At 41.1% G+C, this 16,064-nt stretch overlaps 1 protein-coding gene across 2 annotated transcripts in view; it reads right to left on the reverse strand.

The window, feature by feature from the left end:
• Positions 1–3,252, reverse strand: part of LOC147439927 (E3 ubiquitin protein ligase DRIP2-like) — a 104,784-nt gene extending 101,532 nt beyond the window's left edge. Inside the window, exon 1 of one of the 2 annotated variants that reach the window (XM_086485646.1) lies at positions 3,113–3,252. The gene's annotated coding sequence lies outside the window, so the exon portion shown is untranslated. Of the gene's footprint in view, positions 1–2,812; positions 3,055–3,112 lie in introns of those variants that run through there. The other variant, XM_086485647.1, reaches the window with a different exon arrangement.
• Positions 3,253–16,064: the final 12,812 nt, after the last annotated feature.

Genomic DNA, 16,064 nt, shown 5'->3' on the forward strand with positions numbered 1-16,064 from the left:
TAGCAGAAACCCTAATTTTTGAAAATCACGGAGACAGAATATTATTAAAAAAATAATAATATTGGGAGAAAGAAAGAGAAAAAGAGAACTTGCTTTTTACTCACTCTCATTGAGAGAGAGAGAGAGAATCTGCTTTTGCTTTCAAGCTTTTGGGGCTCTGCTTTTGGGCATCCCTTGTAACCTTTAAATTAGAGGTGAGGGCCTCACTTCTCACAGCATCTGGACGCAGAGTCTGAGAGTGAAACCCTAACCGCTCTCTTGTACTTTGATGATTGATTAATACAAAAAGAAATACCGAAAGGGGCGCCAGTCTTTGGGGCCAATATCTCTAGGCACGGAACTCCGCCGGGCCAGTGCAAATCTATTGTGATCTGTGAATTGTTTTTGAAGTGGTTATTTGGTGCTGTCGCGGTTGATTCTTGACTTGGAGTGTCCAAGTCAGTTACATACAGCTTGCAAATCCTTCTTCCTGGAATCTACATGGAAGGTTTTTTACAAGCGCCACAGAGGTCATGTTTGTCCAAGGTCACCTTAATCTTCATCCACCAGATATCTTTGAATCTTTCGTCCCTACCCACCAACCCCCCTCCCTTTCTCTCGCCCCTACCCACCCCCATGCCCCCCCACCCTCCCTCGCCCCTACCCACCCCCTAAGCCCCTCTCCCCCTCGCCCTACCCACCCCCTGAGCCCTCTCCCCCATACCCCTACCCACCGCCACCCCTAACTCCCTGGTACAATAAGGATGGGTCCATGGGTGAGAAGGTACTTAAGTTTTTCAAAATATTCCGTCTGCTTAGCCTCCCATACAAAATATATCTTTTTCTTTGTCACCCCTACCTACCCCCCCCCCCCTTCCCCTCTCTCTTTCTCCCCCTACCCACCCCCTCACCCATCCTCGTCCCTATCCACTCCCGAGCCACTCTCACCCCTACCCACCCCCATCCCCTACTCCCTTGCCCCTACCCCACCTTCTCACCCTCTTGGGATAGTTTCCTACAACGTTAAAATCCTCCTCCTTCTTCTTCTTCTTCTTCTTCTTCTTCTTCTTTCTCTCTCTCTCTCTCTCTCTCTCTCTCTCTCTCTCTCTCTCTCTCTCTCTCTCTCTCTCTCTCTCTCTCTCTCTCTCTCTCTACCCACCCCCTCTCGCCCGTACCCACTCTACCCTCGCCCCTATCACCCCCTAGCCCACCCCTCTCACCCTAGCTAGCCCATACCCACCCCCCATTCTCACCAGGTTCATGGAGATGTTCCAATTGTGCCTCCCTTGCCAGTTCCTCGTGGATAGTTTCCTAGTCTCCCAGTTAAACACTTGCATTTAGCATCTGTGATTATTTCCATGTATTGGATCACCTTTGCCTTTTTTAGCTTGCTTAGTACACTCAATTTTCCTTTACAATTTTGAGAGTTTTCTCTCACCGAGACGGTGAGTGGTCTTGTGGCGGGGAACCTATCACTGGCACAGGACGGGCAGCTAGTTACAATTGGTCTGGAGTTCACACTAGACGGACTCTCGCCTGGGCAATGACATGTGGCAAAGATACAGGTGGTGGTCTAGTGGACATCGTGGCCAGATCACCACCACCACAGTTTGGATAGACTTAGCTGGATTGAGATATTTTGCTAGCAGTTGGTGGCTCTTTATGATTGTATATATATGTGGTTGGTTCCAGTTGTTTGTCGAATATCATCATCCACTTGTTCTATGGTCTAGCGTACCTAGGTCTTGAGTCCAGCACCGCACATCTGCACCCTCTGTGCACATTGGAGCTAGTCGAGTTCCATGGTGTTATGAGTCTATTTGCTATGTCTTGTGAGTTACTGGTTCATTGTAGTGCTGTGTTTCCCTTCTGTTGGAGTGAGATTTCATCCATATTGCACTAAGGAGCACCCATTGTAGAGAGCACGACACACTTTCCTTGCTACATTTGTATGCTTTTCCGCTTTTGGTTGGTTTTCCCTCTCTTTGAGGTTTCCCACTCTTTGAGGTTTCCCACTGGTGATATAGCACTACAAAAAAAATATGTGTGTGTGTGTGTGTGCGTGTGTGTGTGTGTGTGTGTGTGTGTGTGTGTGTGTGTGTGTGTGTGAGAGAGAGAGAGAGAGAGAGAGAGAGAGAGAGAGAGAGAGAGAGACATAGCCATTACCTAAGAGCTTTTACATAAGACAGAAGACTCTCCTAACACACCATCCAGCCATATGAAGTCACTAATCGTAATGATATTACTGATGCCTATCGTTAGCCCATACCTACCCACACACAATCAATTGGACACCACATGCACTCAAGTCCTCTCACCCTTGTCCATCCTCTAGTCTCACTTACGCATACACTCTACCACACACGGATGCACATGTTTATGACTCGGTGTGAGTGCATGTGTCTTGCAGGCGCATAGTCATGTCTATGTGCCACACACCCACAAGTTGCTACCCTCAACTCTTCCTTTTCAGGATGGTGATAAATCATTGCTAGATCAGGCACCAAATGGCTCTTTCAATAATGTCCCGGTGCTCACAACATCCAAAGATTGCATATGTCGAAGGGCTGAAAGCATGAAATGATAGTATAAAAGGATGTGTCTGCAAACTTCGACCGTACGCAGAATTTGCAGCCCCATGTATGATGAAGACTGACGTGAATTATGAGCACAGCTGCGAAAACCCTTTAGTCAAGACTAATTTGCAGCACATGGTTCCCTGCTTCCAGGGAAAATGCTCAGGGAAGAATGTTCATGCAGGCGGAATGCATGGCTTCATACTGGGAGAGCCCAGAAATGGACGCTTTTGAAGAGAGCCAAGAAAGGGTTTTACCTCAGCAAGCGTAGGTGCACTCCTTCCTGTGATCAGCATTCGTGATCGCCCAAGAAAATGCGTACGGCAGGAATGCAGTGTACGGCAAAGAAGGTACGTAAAAGTGCAGTACGAGTCTCGGTCAGAAAATATGTGCGTCACGCTAAGCAGAGGAATGCGCAATATGTGGTGCAAGTCAAGCTAACAAAGCAATTAACGACAGAGGAAGACAGCATGAAAGGAAGAACGCAGAGCTTTCATGGCGACCTTGCTAGATCAGCATCACCAAATTCAAATAAAAGAACAGAGAAAAGCACCAACCTGCTTCTCATTCTCACGTCGCCTGCATCGTCGATCTCCCTCAACCTAAGAAAAATTGAGAAAGTACGCAACTTTCTTTGGCCACCCTGTTTAGAGTTTCGTTGCTTTTCAAAATCACATTTTCTTTATTTATCTTTTTCGTAAGAACGGGTGCGCACGTGCCATCCCAAAGTCCACTACATTTACCATGCGTGTTGTGTTAAGAGCACCGTCCCGCTCCCACCGCACGAGGTGCTCAGCGTTCACAAAGCTTCAAACCCCTGTGTGCAATGCTCCAAAGCCACCGCAAAAAGTAGATATTTTTTGAATATTTGCAGGAGGGGATAGGGGAAGAAGTGGTTAAAGAGGTATATTGCACTACAGTAGAGGTACAAGAGGAACAAGCTATCTCAGTCGAACCTTCTGGTGAAATTAGCAAAGAGTTTGAGAGCCTGACTGAGGAGATGAAAGGCATACATCAACCGATGGATAACTCTATAGTTGAACCACGAACATCCAGTGAATCTTGTCAGCCTGAGCCGATTGAAGCTGGTGTTCAAGTCATTAAAATAGACCTCGTCAGCCATATTGCTAAGATTAAGGGTAGCACAACTAAAACTGTCAGCTTGCTTTAGGCAGAAGAAGAAGAAAAGATGATTCTATTTGTTTCCATTGTTAGCGGTCTGGTATAGGTGTCCTGGTTTGGTGGTCAAGGGAGGCAGGTGTGGCAGGGGGCGGCTTCCTCCTTGGTGGCAACCCCAAGTCAAACTTAGCTCCCCTTGGTTGTTGGTGGTCTCAGGGTGGCTCCCTTTGTCAACTGATGTATGGTCATATAGTTTGGATGGGATGGTGTGTCGGGTGGTGGTAGACGCCATGGCCCGATTGGAGCATAGCTTACATTGTAACCTTTTGCTTTCGTAATATTTGTATAGACTCACTATTGTCAGTTTGGCAAAAAAAAAAGACAAGGACCTACACCTATACACATCCAATCAATCGATGTGCCATTAGGTTGTGAGCAATCTCTGGGTATGTCCAGTGATAATCTTTGATATCACACAGTTGGTTCACATATTTACTTTTTCTTTTTTCTTTTTTCTTTTTTTTCGGGGAAGGGGGGAGGGGGTTCTCAATTTAGGGCAAATAGCTTATGTATGATATGTGAAATGTACTTAACTCGATCAAAAAACAAGGTGAGGAGTCATGAAGGCATGCTCAAGTTAAGGGAGAATGAGGGTTATGGAGAGTGGGTTTAAATAAATGCTTACAATCACATGTCATTTTTGTTGTGTTTTAAAATGAAATTGTATTGTTCATCACACACATAATCACAAATGCCTTATATGTTACAAAAGGATTCACTTAAATAAAAAGATGAAAGCTGCACATTGACACTTTCAAACAAAATAAAATAAAAAAGAAGTTTAAAAAAAACAATAAAATAAAGAAAACAATAAAATAAAGGGGTCCATTGACATACTAAAACAAATGCATATTTAATGAAAAAATAGGTCTAATTATAAGCATTATAATAAATAGTAAAACAACTTAATCAAATGGATCTTTATACTTTCACAAATTACAATATTCAAAACAAGGTGAAGAGGCATGAAGGCCTGCTAAGTTTAAGGGGGCGGGGAGGGGGCGAGGAAGAGTAAGTTTAGATAAGTACCTACAATCATGTAGAATTTTTTTGTGTTTTAATATTAAATTGTATTATCTATTTTTAAAAGTGGCTCCTATTGGCTCTCCTAATAATCAAAAGGTATTCCTAATGGCTTCAAAAAAATTAAAAGGTCAAAAACTCAAAGATTCCAAAAAGTTCAAAAAACCTTAGGTTTAGTGTAATATTGGTGGGATTACACTAAACCTGCATAGAAAAGTCCTATTGATAGGATTACAAATAAAAAAATTAATTATCTTACATAGCCTTAAGAAACTCTACCTACATAGAGCATAGAGTAGTGCAAAGAAATTATAAAGAGAATAAAATGCTAAAAGAAAGATAAAGGAGAAGAAATACACTCGACCGCTTCTTTTATATGGACCCGAAAAGTCTTTTGACTTTCCATTTCAATGAGCTTTTTATTTCCTACGACTTTTCATTTCATGGGGCTTTTTGTTTCCTATACTTACCTTTCACTTATGCATTTGTAATGTTTTGAAAGGATTCTTGGTTTTCGTTAAAGCCTTTCAACCTTTCACGGTTCATCCTAAAGTAATAGAACGGTTTTTCCTTTTTCTGAGATGGGGGAGACCTATTGGCTCTCCTAAAATAAAATACATTAATTGAAAGATGCCATCAAGATTCCCTCTATCTTCATCACCTAGCCCTCACCTCCTACTTGTGTCACCAAAAACTTCTCCCCCTTGTGTGTTTCCCTTTCTTACCTCTCAATGTGTCTTTGCGAGATAAATCCGCCTTCCTTGTGAGCTTGCACCTAAGATTTTCCTACCGTTCATGGACTTGCACCTACAGAATGATCCCCCCACGTCATCTCTATTATGCAAATATCGAGGAAGGACACAAGAGCTATATATATATATATATATATATATATATATATATATATATATATATATATAGAGAGAGAGAGAGAGAGAGAGAGAGAGAGAGAGAGAGAGAGAGAGATCCCTAATTGAGAGGCATGGCCTTCACATGGCATGTCCCTCCCTTCTCACTCCTCTACCTCTAAATCGACTCCTCTTGCATCTTCTCGTTATCTCCACTAGTGGGCCATTTTTTTATTTCTTTCAGTCGGTACCCTTACTCACAAATGGTTTATATATTACGAAGGGCCCCACTTAAATAGTAAGGTAAAAGGTGCACATTGCTTATCAACATTTTGAAACAAAATAAAATAAAAAGGAAGTAAAATAAAAAAACATATTAAAAATAAAAACAAAAGAGTATTTTAATGCTTTCGTATTATAAGAAAAAATAGGCTTCAAAAATAATAAAACAATTTAGTGAAATGAATTTTTTTTTAATCCTTAAATGAAAGGACCCTTTATTAACATCTCAAACAGTGTTCGGGAAAGTCTTTTTGCCTAATCCGCGAGTTTCCTCCTCATACAAATGGAAACTCAAAATACTAGTAGGAATTTTCAAATTTGCAAGATGAACCACTTTCTAGTATGTTATCGGGTTTTTTTTCCTTTACCATTCTTTGCAACAATCAGCTCAAGGCTAAGCTCAGACACACCTTTGTTGAACACTGACCTCACATCATGGGATCAAAATCTTATGACTATATTGTTTAATCTTTTGTTCTCAAGGCTAAGCTCAGACACACCTTTGTTGAACACTGACCTCACATCATGGGATCAAAATCTTATGACTATATTATTTAATCTTTTGTTCTCTAGAGTCTTTTTCAAGCATGTCAAAAAGAGTAAATGCAGCTTTGAAGAATAACTTTATATCCACAAGACTTTTGAACCCCTTCGAGACACTTGTCTTTTACAAAGAAAATTGAACGGCCTTAACCCATTGGGGACTAAGACCTTTAGCAAGTCAAAAAGATTGAGTTGATATTTCATATCATGGAATCAAACTCTTATGAATGCACTTCTTAATCTTTTGTTCTATGAGGCCTTTTTGAGCGGCCCACCAAGCATAGAAAATGTTAAAGGACAAAAGATGGTCCCAAGAACAAAGAATAGTAATGATAAAGATGTGTGTGTGAACGTGGGTGTTTGTGAGAGAGAAATAGATACAGAGAGGAGAGGAGTTTTAAGAAATGAGCATAAAATGAAAAAGAATTGTCTTGCCTTTTTAAAACTTAACATTTTAGCATTAAGTAAAAAGCAAGAAAATGAAGGTATCGTTTTACAAACATCATTGCTTTATTTCCAAAACTAAATAAAAGTAGCAAGATAAATGTTGCCACGACAAGCTGCAGTCGGTAGAGGAGCCCACAGGTGTCCTCACTAGGGTCCAAGGGGCAACCCTCAGTCTTAGCATTCCAGCAAGTTCAACTTCCCCACACATTATCCCACCTGTGAATACCCCATTCCATTTGTTGACAAGCCATCTCCTGGTGCCAACAGAGGATCTTCATCTCTGCTCTCTGATGTTGATGGGGCTTTCTTAGAAGCAGTTGCTCACCTACAACAGATCAAGGAAACAGAGAAAGCATTGATCCAAAAAGAAAAACCTACAGTGGAAACTATCTTGAAGAATACCTTTAAGCACGATTGTGTGTGTGTGTGTGTGTGTGTGTGTGTGTGAGAGAGAGAGAGAGAGAGAGAGAGAGAGCCATAGCCATTACCTAAGAGCTTTCACCTAAGGGCAGAATTTGCAGCCCATTTATAATGAAGACTAACGTGAACTATGAGCACAGCTGCGAAAACCCTTTAGTCAAGACTAATTTGCAACACATGATTCCCTGCTTCTAGGGAAAATGCTCAGGGAAGAATGCTCATGCAGGGCGGAATACATGGCTTCCATACTGGGAGAGCCTAGAAATGGACGCTTTCGAAGAGAGCCAAGAAAGGGTTTTACCTCAACAAGCATAGGTGCACTCCTTCCTGTGATCAGCATTCGTGATCGCCCAACAAAATGCGTACGGCAGGAATTCAGTGTACGGCAAAGAAGGTACGTAAAGTGCAGTAAGAGTCTCGATCAGAGAATATGTGCGTTAACGGCAGGGGCTCACGCTAAGCAGAGGAAAGCGCAATATGTGGTGCAACTTGCAAGTCAAGCTAGCAGAGCAATTAACGAGAGAGGACGCAGAGCTTTCATGGCGACCTTGCTAGATCAGCATCACCAAATTTAAATAAAAGAACAGAGAAAAACATCAACCTACTTCTCATTCTCACGTCGCTTGCATCGTCGATCTCCCTCAACCTAAGAATCATTCTCACGTCGCCTGCATCGTCGATCTCCCTCAACTTAAGAAAAATTGAGAAAGTACGCAACTTTCTTTGGCCACCCTCTTTGAAAAACACATTTTCTTTATTTATCTTTTTCTTAAGGACGGGCGCGCACGCTCCACCGCACAGGCGTTAACAAAGCTTCAAACCCCCGTGTGCAATGCTCCAAAGCCACCGCAAAAAGTAGCTATTTTTTAAATATATTTCGTGTAAAAATCTTGTCCAGCAAGCCGTGTTCTCTATTGACCGACTACTAAAGTTTCCTTGGATCAAAATGACAATGTATATAGCGCTCAAGCATTCAAAGCCTGTGTGGAAAGTCATGCACATAGCTCTCGCAACTCTTTCTCAGCCCCACAACCGGACGAAGCTCTAATGACTTTCAAAAAGTTTGTCAAATATATCATTTGCTTTGATGTACTTGATGATATCATAAAATAAAAACATAATCATTTTAACCCATAAAAAAGAGCCCCATGTTGCTCAAGGTTGCATCATGTATGGTGTGGGGCCCGTCAGGTTGGCAAAGAGGGAAGCACTGCAAATGGTTGAGCAACAAAAGGTTCAGCTAGTGCAAGATCAAATCAACCCTTTTGCAAAAGAAAGAAGAGAGAGGAATAGCAAAGGGAGGTTTGTGGGGCAAGTAATAATTAAAATAGCGCAAAGACTTGCAATTAACCAATTTTGTCACAAAAACAACTGATTCTTGGATAAGGTAGGAATCACTCATTACTAAGTGAATGTGTAAATGCATTGATGAGAATTTCATCACATTGAATATCTAAATCAAACTCATGAAGCCTAAAGATGAGTTTAATGAGATAAATGCACTCCAAATGGTGACTTGAAAAGTGGGTAGATTGTATGGCAAGCTTCGGAAAATTTTCACTTGCCTTTCAAACACACCATTGCAAGCTACTCGTCTAGCCAATTGCACAATGTTCAAGCCGCTACTACGAGTAGTCTACCTAAAACAGGGGTTGAAAATCTTTGATCTCGTGCAACACAACAAAACTTTTCACTCAAGAAACCTTACAAGTCTCACTTGGTGTTAAGAGGGATAGGGCTCTAAGCCCCCATGCTTGCACTTACACAATTGTTAAACATTGTATTAAGTCAGTGTGTCATCTAGAAGCGCTTTATCCAAAAAAATTGTGCTATAATGTTGTTTGTTCTACACCTATGTTGTTCATACGGAAGTTACAGTGGCTAAGATCAGGCCTGGACATTAAGGTGTGAGTACTTTGGAATATGAGCAAACCCATCTCCAAGTATTTGGATCTGAACATGGGTAGTATTGGCACATACCGGCAATAATTGACGTTTGCATTGTTCCCAAATGCTTGCTACAAGTGCTGCCGTATTGGGCATTATGCTAGGGATTGCCTTGAGGCTGCCCTGAGGCGAACCCACTCAAAGGATCAGAACAACTTGGAGGCGGGTCACTAGAGAGGTCAAGCCGTCAATGGATGACATAAGGATGGAAGTAAGCACCAGTAATCAGGAGAGGACATGGGAAGAAGTGGCTAAAGAGGTGGATTGCACTATAGTAGAGGTACAAGAGGAACAAGCTGCCCTCAGACCTTTTGGTGAAATTAGCAAAAAGTTTGAGAGCTCTGAGGAGATGAAAGACATACCTCAGCCGATGGATAACTCTTTAGTTGAGCCACGAACGTCCAATGAGTTTGTCAGCATGAGTCGATTGAAGCTAGTGCTTAGGTCATTAAAATAGACCTCGTTATCCATATTGCTAAGATTAAGGGTAACACAACTAGTATTGTCACTTGCTTAGGCGGAGGAAGAAGAAATTACAAGATGATTCTATTTGTTTCCATTGTTTGCGGTCTAGTGTAGGTGCCCTAGTTTGGTCGTCAAGGGGTCAGTTGTGGTAGGGCTTCCTCCTTGGTGGCAACCCCAAATCAAACTTAGCTCCCATTGGTTGTTGGTGGTCTCATAGTGGCTCCCTTTGTCAGCTGATGTATGGTCATATGGTTTGGATGGGATGGTGGTGGTAGATGACATGGCTTGATTGGAGCATGGCTTACATTGTAACCTTTTTTGCTTTCGTAATATTTATATACACTCACTATTGTGAGTTTGGCCAAAAAAAATAGACAAGGGCCTACACCTATACACATCCAATCAATCGATGTACCATTAGGTTGTGAGCAATCTTTGGGTATGTTCAGTGTAATCTTTGATATCGTGCAGTTGGTTCATGGGTTTTCTTTTTCTTTTTTTTTGGGGGGGGGGGGGGGGGGGGGGGGGGGGGGGGGGAAGACAAATTCTTAGATTTAGGGCAAATAGCTTATGTTTTACATGTGAAATTTCCATAACTCAAGGCGAAGAGTCATGAAGGCTTGTTGAGGTTAAGAGAGAATGAGGGTTATGGAGAGTAGGTTTAAATGAGTGCTTACAATCACAGGTCATTTTTTTGTGTTTTAAAATGAAATTGTATTGTCCATTACACACATAATCACAAATGCCTTATATGTTACAAAAGGCTGCACTTAAATAATAAAATGAAAGGTGCACATTGGCACTTTCAAACAAAATAGAATGAAAAGAAAGTAGAATAAAAACAATAAAATAAAGGGGTCCATTGACAAACTAAAACAGATGCATATTTTAATGATTTCATAAGAAAAAGTAGGTCTAATAAGCATAACAAATAGTAAAACAACTTTTTTTTCCAAAAGTCACAATTGTGAGTGAATTATATTAATCAACCCAAAAAATTACAATGTCTTGTCATGCTCGTGTTGAGCCATGACATCATCCAAGGACCATAATTACATCGACAGCGATCCCAACCAACTCGCCCCCTTATCCTTGATACAAAAGGTTCATTAATCAAATGAATCTTTATGAGGTCCTTAATTGAAAGGACACTTTGAGAAATTAGAATATTCAAAAAAATATTGAGTCAGTATTTCACATCATGGGATCAAATTTTTATGAATGCACTCTTTAATCCCTTGTCCTACAAAGCCTTGTTGAACGGTCGAACAAGCATAAACAATGTTACAGGACATTAGATGGCCTCCCAAAAGACTTAAGGTTGCCTCCAAGAACAAAGAATAGTAGTGTTAAAGATATGTGTATGTGTTTGATCCGTCTTTGTGGATTGGGGAGATAGTGTACAAAGGGAAGGCATTTACATCTAGGATCCCTTTGGGCATGGACATTTCTCATAACCAGAGGTTCCTGTGGGTTATGGAGCGAGTCAAGATTAAGATGTGAAGATGGGAATATGTGGTTTTCCCCTTCCTAGCAGAGTGAATGCTATCAATTCATTTATGCTGCCATATATAACTTTCAATGGTTCGTTGCTTAAGCTAGCTAAATTCAACTGGAAAGAGTTTACCAGAACAACACTAAAGACGCAGTGCCCTGGAAGTGGGTGAAGTGGGAGACGGTTGAGAGACCTGTGGAGTAGAGCGGGCTTGGGATCCTTAACCCTAGCACTCACACGGAGGCTCAATGTGCCAAGTTTGTGGCAGGCCTCGCTAAGCAAGATGAGGCTTGGGATATTATGGCCAAGGATATGATGAACAACTCTAGAATACACTCGCAAGGTGGTCAGTGGGAAGGGCTTGAGGTGCATGATAAGTTGATGGCCCTGCAATGGGCCGTTCTGAAACTTTGGGGGTATGGCAGGCGAGTTTTATCCAAAAATGCAATAGAGCAGCGATTACTCTAGAATGGGGTGAACTATCGAGATACTTCCACAACTATGAGCATTTGAATGCCTCAATAGGTGGTACTTACCTACCTGTGAGTCTAAGCTTGAGTGAAAAGCTTGGCATTGGCCTACAAACATACAATTTTAAAACCCCTAAACTAAGAGCATGTATATGGCCCTCATGGAATCACAGGATTGGTTTTCCCTACTTAATAAGCAGTGGGGGAAACTTTGGCAAGGGTCAACATGGGAGACGGTCAAGAGAAACATATGGTGCCCTCAATGGTTGCTTGGGATGAAGGTCTTCTTATGGAAGATGTTGGGGAGCTATGCCAACTGGTGTGAACGTCCTTGTTTAGGGAATTGGTCCTGATAGATGCTCGCAATGTAGAATGGATGGTGAAGACCTCTCTCACCTATTCAAGGAGTGGTCATTGATATGTGGTCTTGTAGGCAAGATTTGCAAATGGATCCGAAAAACTTGAAAAATAGGATTCTTAAAAAACGATCTCTTTTTGGGTGGGAAGACGTTTAAGAGTTACACTACTCATTGCTACACAAACCGTGAGGTTTTGCTACTTGAAACACATTTGGAAGAGAAGGAATTTTCGGATCTTCAAGAACTCCTTGGAAGTAGCCAGAGATAATCCAAGAAAGCAGAGTAACGTTGATCATCGGCATTGGAAATCAAAGAAACTCAGAGGAGTGGAACATGACCCTAGGCGCTGTGCTAATGGACGTGCAAAGGTGAACGTATGGGCTCATCTGTAGTCATTCGATGACTCCCCCAGTAGCCATGTATCTACGATCTGCTAAATTGGTCATGGCTCGTGACAAACATGGCTGGAATTTGTAATTTTTTGGATCTCTTAATATAATCCACTCGCCATTGTGTGTTGTAAAAAAGAAAAAAATGCGTGTGTGAATGTGGGTGTTTGTGAGAGAGAAAGAGATAGAGAGAGGAAAGGAGGTTTAAGAAATGAGCGTAAATAAAAGAGAATTGTCTTAGTTTTTTAAAACTTAAGATTTAGCATTAAAAAAAAAGCAATAATTTGGAGTATCGATTTACAAATATCATTTCTTTATTTCCAAAACTAAATAAAAGTAGCAAGGTAAATGCTTCATTTGAACATTAAAACCAAAAGTTGAAAGAAATTCCTAGGTCCTTAAATGAAAGAAAAAAAGTAGTAAGTACATTCTCAACCAAAAAATAAAAAAGAAAGTCATAAAGTCCTTAGATAAAGGGACCATTTACAAACTAATAAAGATTATAATTTTTTAATAAAAAAACTTACAACTAGGAAAAGTAAAGCTGAGAGATAACCAACGTTAAAAACTAAAACTACCTTGTGCACACGTGTCCTCACTAACTTAGTCTCACTAACTTAGTTTGATTCAATTGCTCACATATATGCACCAAGATTGCACATCCCCTTATGGCCTTTTGCAAACCGGCAAGGTTGGAAGCCTAGAGGTGAAGTCAACTTAGGCAAGTATTCCCAAGACATTTTGGTTGACTATCGAGTTATTTTCTTGTTCGTTTCCAAGAATACCATTTCAAAAACTACCTTACTTGAAGAGTCACTTCCAAGCTTGGATCGAACACCTCAACAAGATCTGGTCTAGAAAGTGGGTTGAAAGCAAATGGTCTCAAGTAGTTGAAAACATATGGAAAGCCAAATGTGAAGAGAGAGACAAAGTCTTCCTTTTGAATGTTCTTTTTGGATTCATGTCAACCAAAGATAAAGCAAAAGCAAGACGGCTAGCCGAAGGTACTTGTATCTCAGATGCAAGCACCCAAATGAAACCCTCATGCACTTGTTCTGGAGATGTCTTGAGATCAAAAACTTCACGGGCATTGTCTGGAGGTGGGTGTTCACACATCTGGAAACTCCCTTCTTTAAACACGACTTTGCTATGGTTTCTAGATGCATTGACAATGAGGATCTATTGACTAACATATGCATAGTAAGAGTTATAGTATTAAGGGTAGTATGGCAATCCAAAAATGCGTTACTCTTCAAAGGAATTGTGAGCCTTTGGACACAATTTTTCTTATGGAGACATCTTGGTGGCATCTCCTTTGTAGAAGGAATAAAAATTGCAAGCTCAACAAGTAAGAATAGTTGTGGAGGTGCATCCCCTGCAATGTATTTTTTATGGAGTTCCATGTGCAAAGGTATGTTGAGGTTGCTTGTAACTTTTTGTGATTAATGCAATTCAAGCTCAATTAACCACTTTTAAAAAATAAAGATTACCGTAGTGGCTCCTTGAACCCCAAGAGATACCCTTTTAATCACTCAATTTCTAAGCTCTTTACTCCTTTTGTAATAAATATCTCTGGCTTGGTCTTTCAATTGGCAAATCTCTCATGTTTTTGACTTGGACTTTTGGATGTTTTAGATTTGTTGGAACCTTTTTAAGATTTCATTCTCCCTTAACAAGATATGGAAAAAACAATGGTCGGAGGAAGGTGGGAGCAAGTAATAGAGAACATGTGGGCACCAAAGGTCCCGCATCACATGAAGGTATTTCTATGGAAAGTAATTAGGGGTGCTCTTTCGACGGGGGTGAAGATTGAGGAGAGAGGGATTGGGACAGATCGATGCATGGGGTGCAGGTTGGCTAGTGAAGATCTGGCCCACCTATTTATGGAATGCCCAGCTATCAGAGGCCTCACAGGAAAAATATTTAAGTGGGTCCAAAGAACATGGAGAACTGTTTTTTTCAAGACGGATTTACTCCTTAGAGGTAAGAATTTGGTCAGTCCTGCCCTCCTCATCTGCACTCAAATTATCAGCTACTTCTTCTTACATAATGTATGGCAGACAAGGAACTGCCGTGTGTTTGAAGGAGTTCGTGAGGTGGCGAGCTTCGCAGAAAATAAACAAAAAAGAAGAGTGCTAATATGGACGCTCGGGTGCAAGCAAAACTCGGATGATTAGTCTAGGATTACCTGTGCCTTGTTGTTAGCGGAATGCTTAGGAAAGGAGAAAATCTTGGCCACTAGAAAACAGAAGATTTGTGAAGAACATGATAATTAACATCAAGGGCATGGGGGCAGGTAGTTGGGGGTGGCTCCCTAGATAGCCGATGTAATTATGGTCTCTAGATGATGTCATGGCTCGGCACGAGCATGACAAGGTCTTGTAATTTTTTGGGATGATCAATGTAATTCACTCACAATTGTGAGTTTTGCTATAAAAATAAAAATTAAAAAAAGATTTCATTATCCACATGCCTTGAAGCAAAAAGCCAGTAAAAGGTTTGTTTCCCCGAGCTAGGCGAGTCGAACTCACAACCTTGGATTCACAAAGAACCATTTGACCTAAGCCACTCCACCATGGCCATTTTGCTACTTTCTATGCGATACCCCATATATTAAAAAATATCAAGCGTGTTGCTCCTTGGCCTTGGACTGCCAAGTGCCCTCCCTTGTTCCTGCAATGTGTGTGTGTCCCACCTACCTTGTATGGTTCCCCATGCAGAATGCCACATGGTGCTTTCTTTGTACACCATCTCCCACCTCCCCTTTCCTTTCTTGAATTGCAACATTTCATCTTCTTTGGAATCTCAGCAAGATTCTCCTCAAAAAATGTATGCCCAAAAATTGTGGGCATCTAGTCTCTCTCTCTCTCTCTCTCTCTCTCTCTCTCTCTCTCTCTCTCGTTGAGAGTGAGTTAGGGAGGTTACACACTGCCATATGCTGAATTTGGGTGTCCAAAATATGGTGCATGCTAAAAAGCTTAAATGAGTTTTTAATTGGTTGGCGATTGAAAACCCGTCACCAAATATGTTAGGGTAGAAGAGAGAGAGAGAGAGAGAGAGAGAGAGAGAGAGAGAGAGAACACACCATCAATAAAGTAGAGTTAATGTACAAAAAACAAATAATACTTTAGCATATAGTATGTACCACATGGCCTTTATATACAAGGCTTGGAATATATATTCCAAGCCTTATAAATCATGGCCATATAAATCATATAGCATTATATTTAGGATATTGTGCGACACAAGAACTTATCTTCCACATAGGCTTTTGTAACTAAGAGTTCTTGCACACAGGGATAACTTAGGTCAAGCATCACTTGTCCAGGCGAAAAATCTATACATGCTATCACACGGGTACACATGGGCTTTGTCACACATGCACTAACTAGACTAGGGGTGGTGTACATATTACGTTGGGGCATAGGCCATACACCCTATGCCCAACAAAATATGGGTAACATAAAGGTGTATTTTCAAACTCCCTCCTAAATGGCACATAGATGGAGGCCAACTTGGATTTAGCGTGCACACATATACGAAAATGCACGAGAAACACGAGAGAAGAAAGCTCGAGCACTTGCAAGCATTCAGACACAAAGAGAAGGGAGGACGCACATAGGTGGAGTTGTCAAGTTGCTT

This window comes from Adiantum capillus-veneris, chromosome 16 (assembly GCF_014529385.1).
Source record: "Adiantum capillus-veneris isolate H3 chromosome 16, ASM1452938v2, whole genome shotgun sequence".
NCBI classification, from domain to species: Eukaryota; Viridiplantae; Streptophyta; class Polypodiopsida; order Polypodiales; family Pteridaceae; genus Adiantum; species Adiantum capillus-veneris.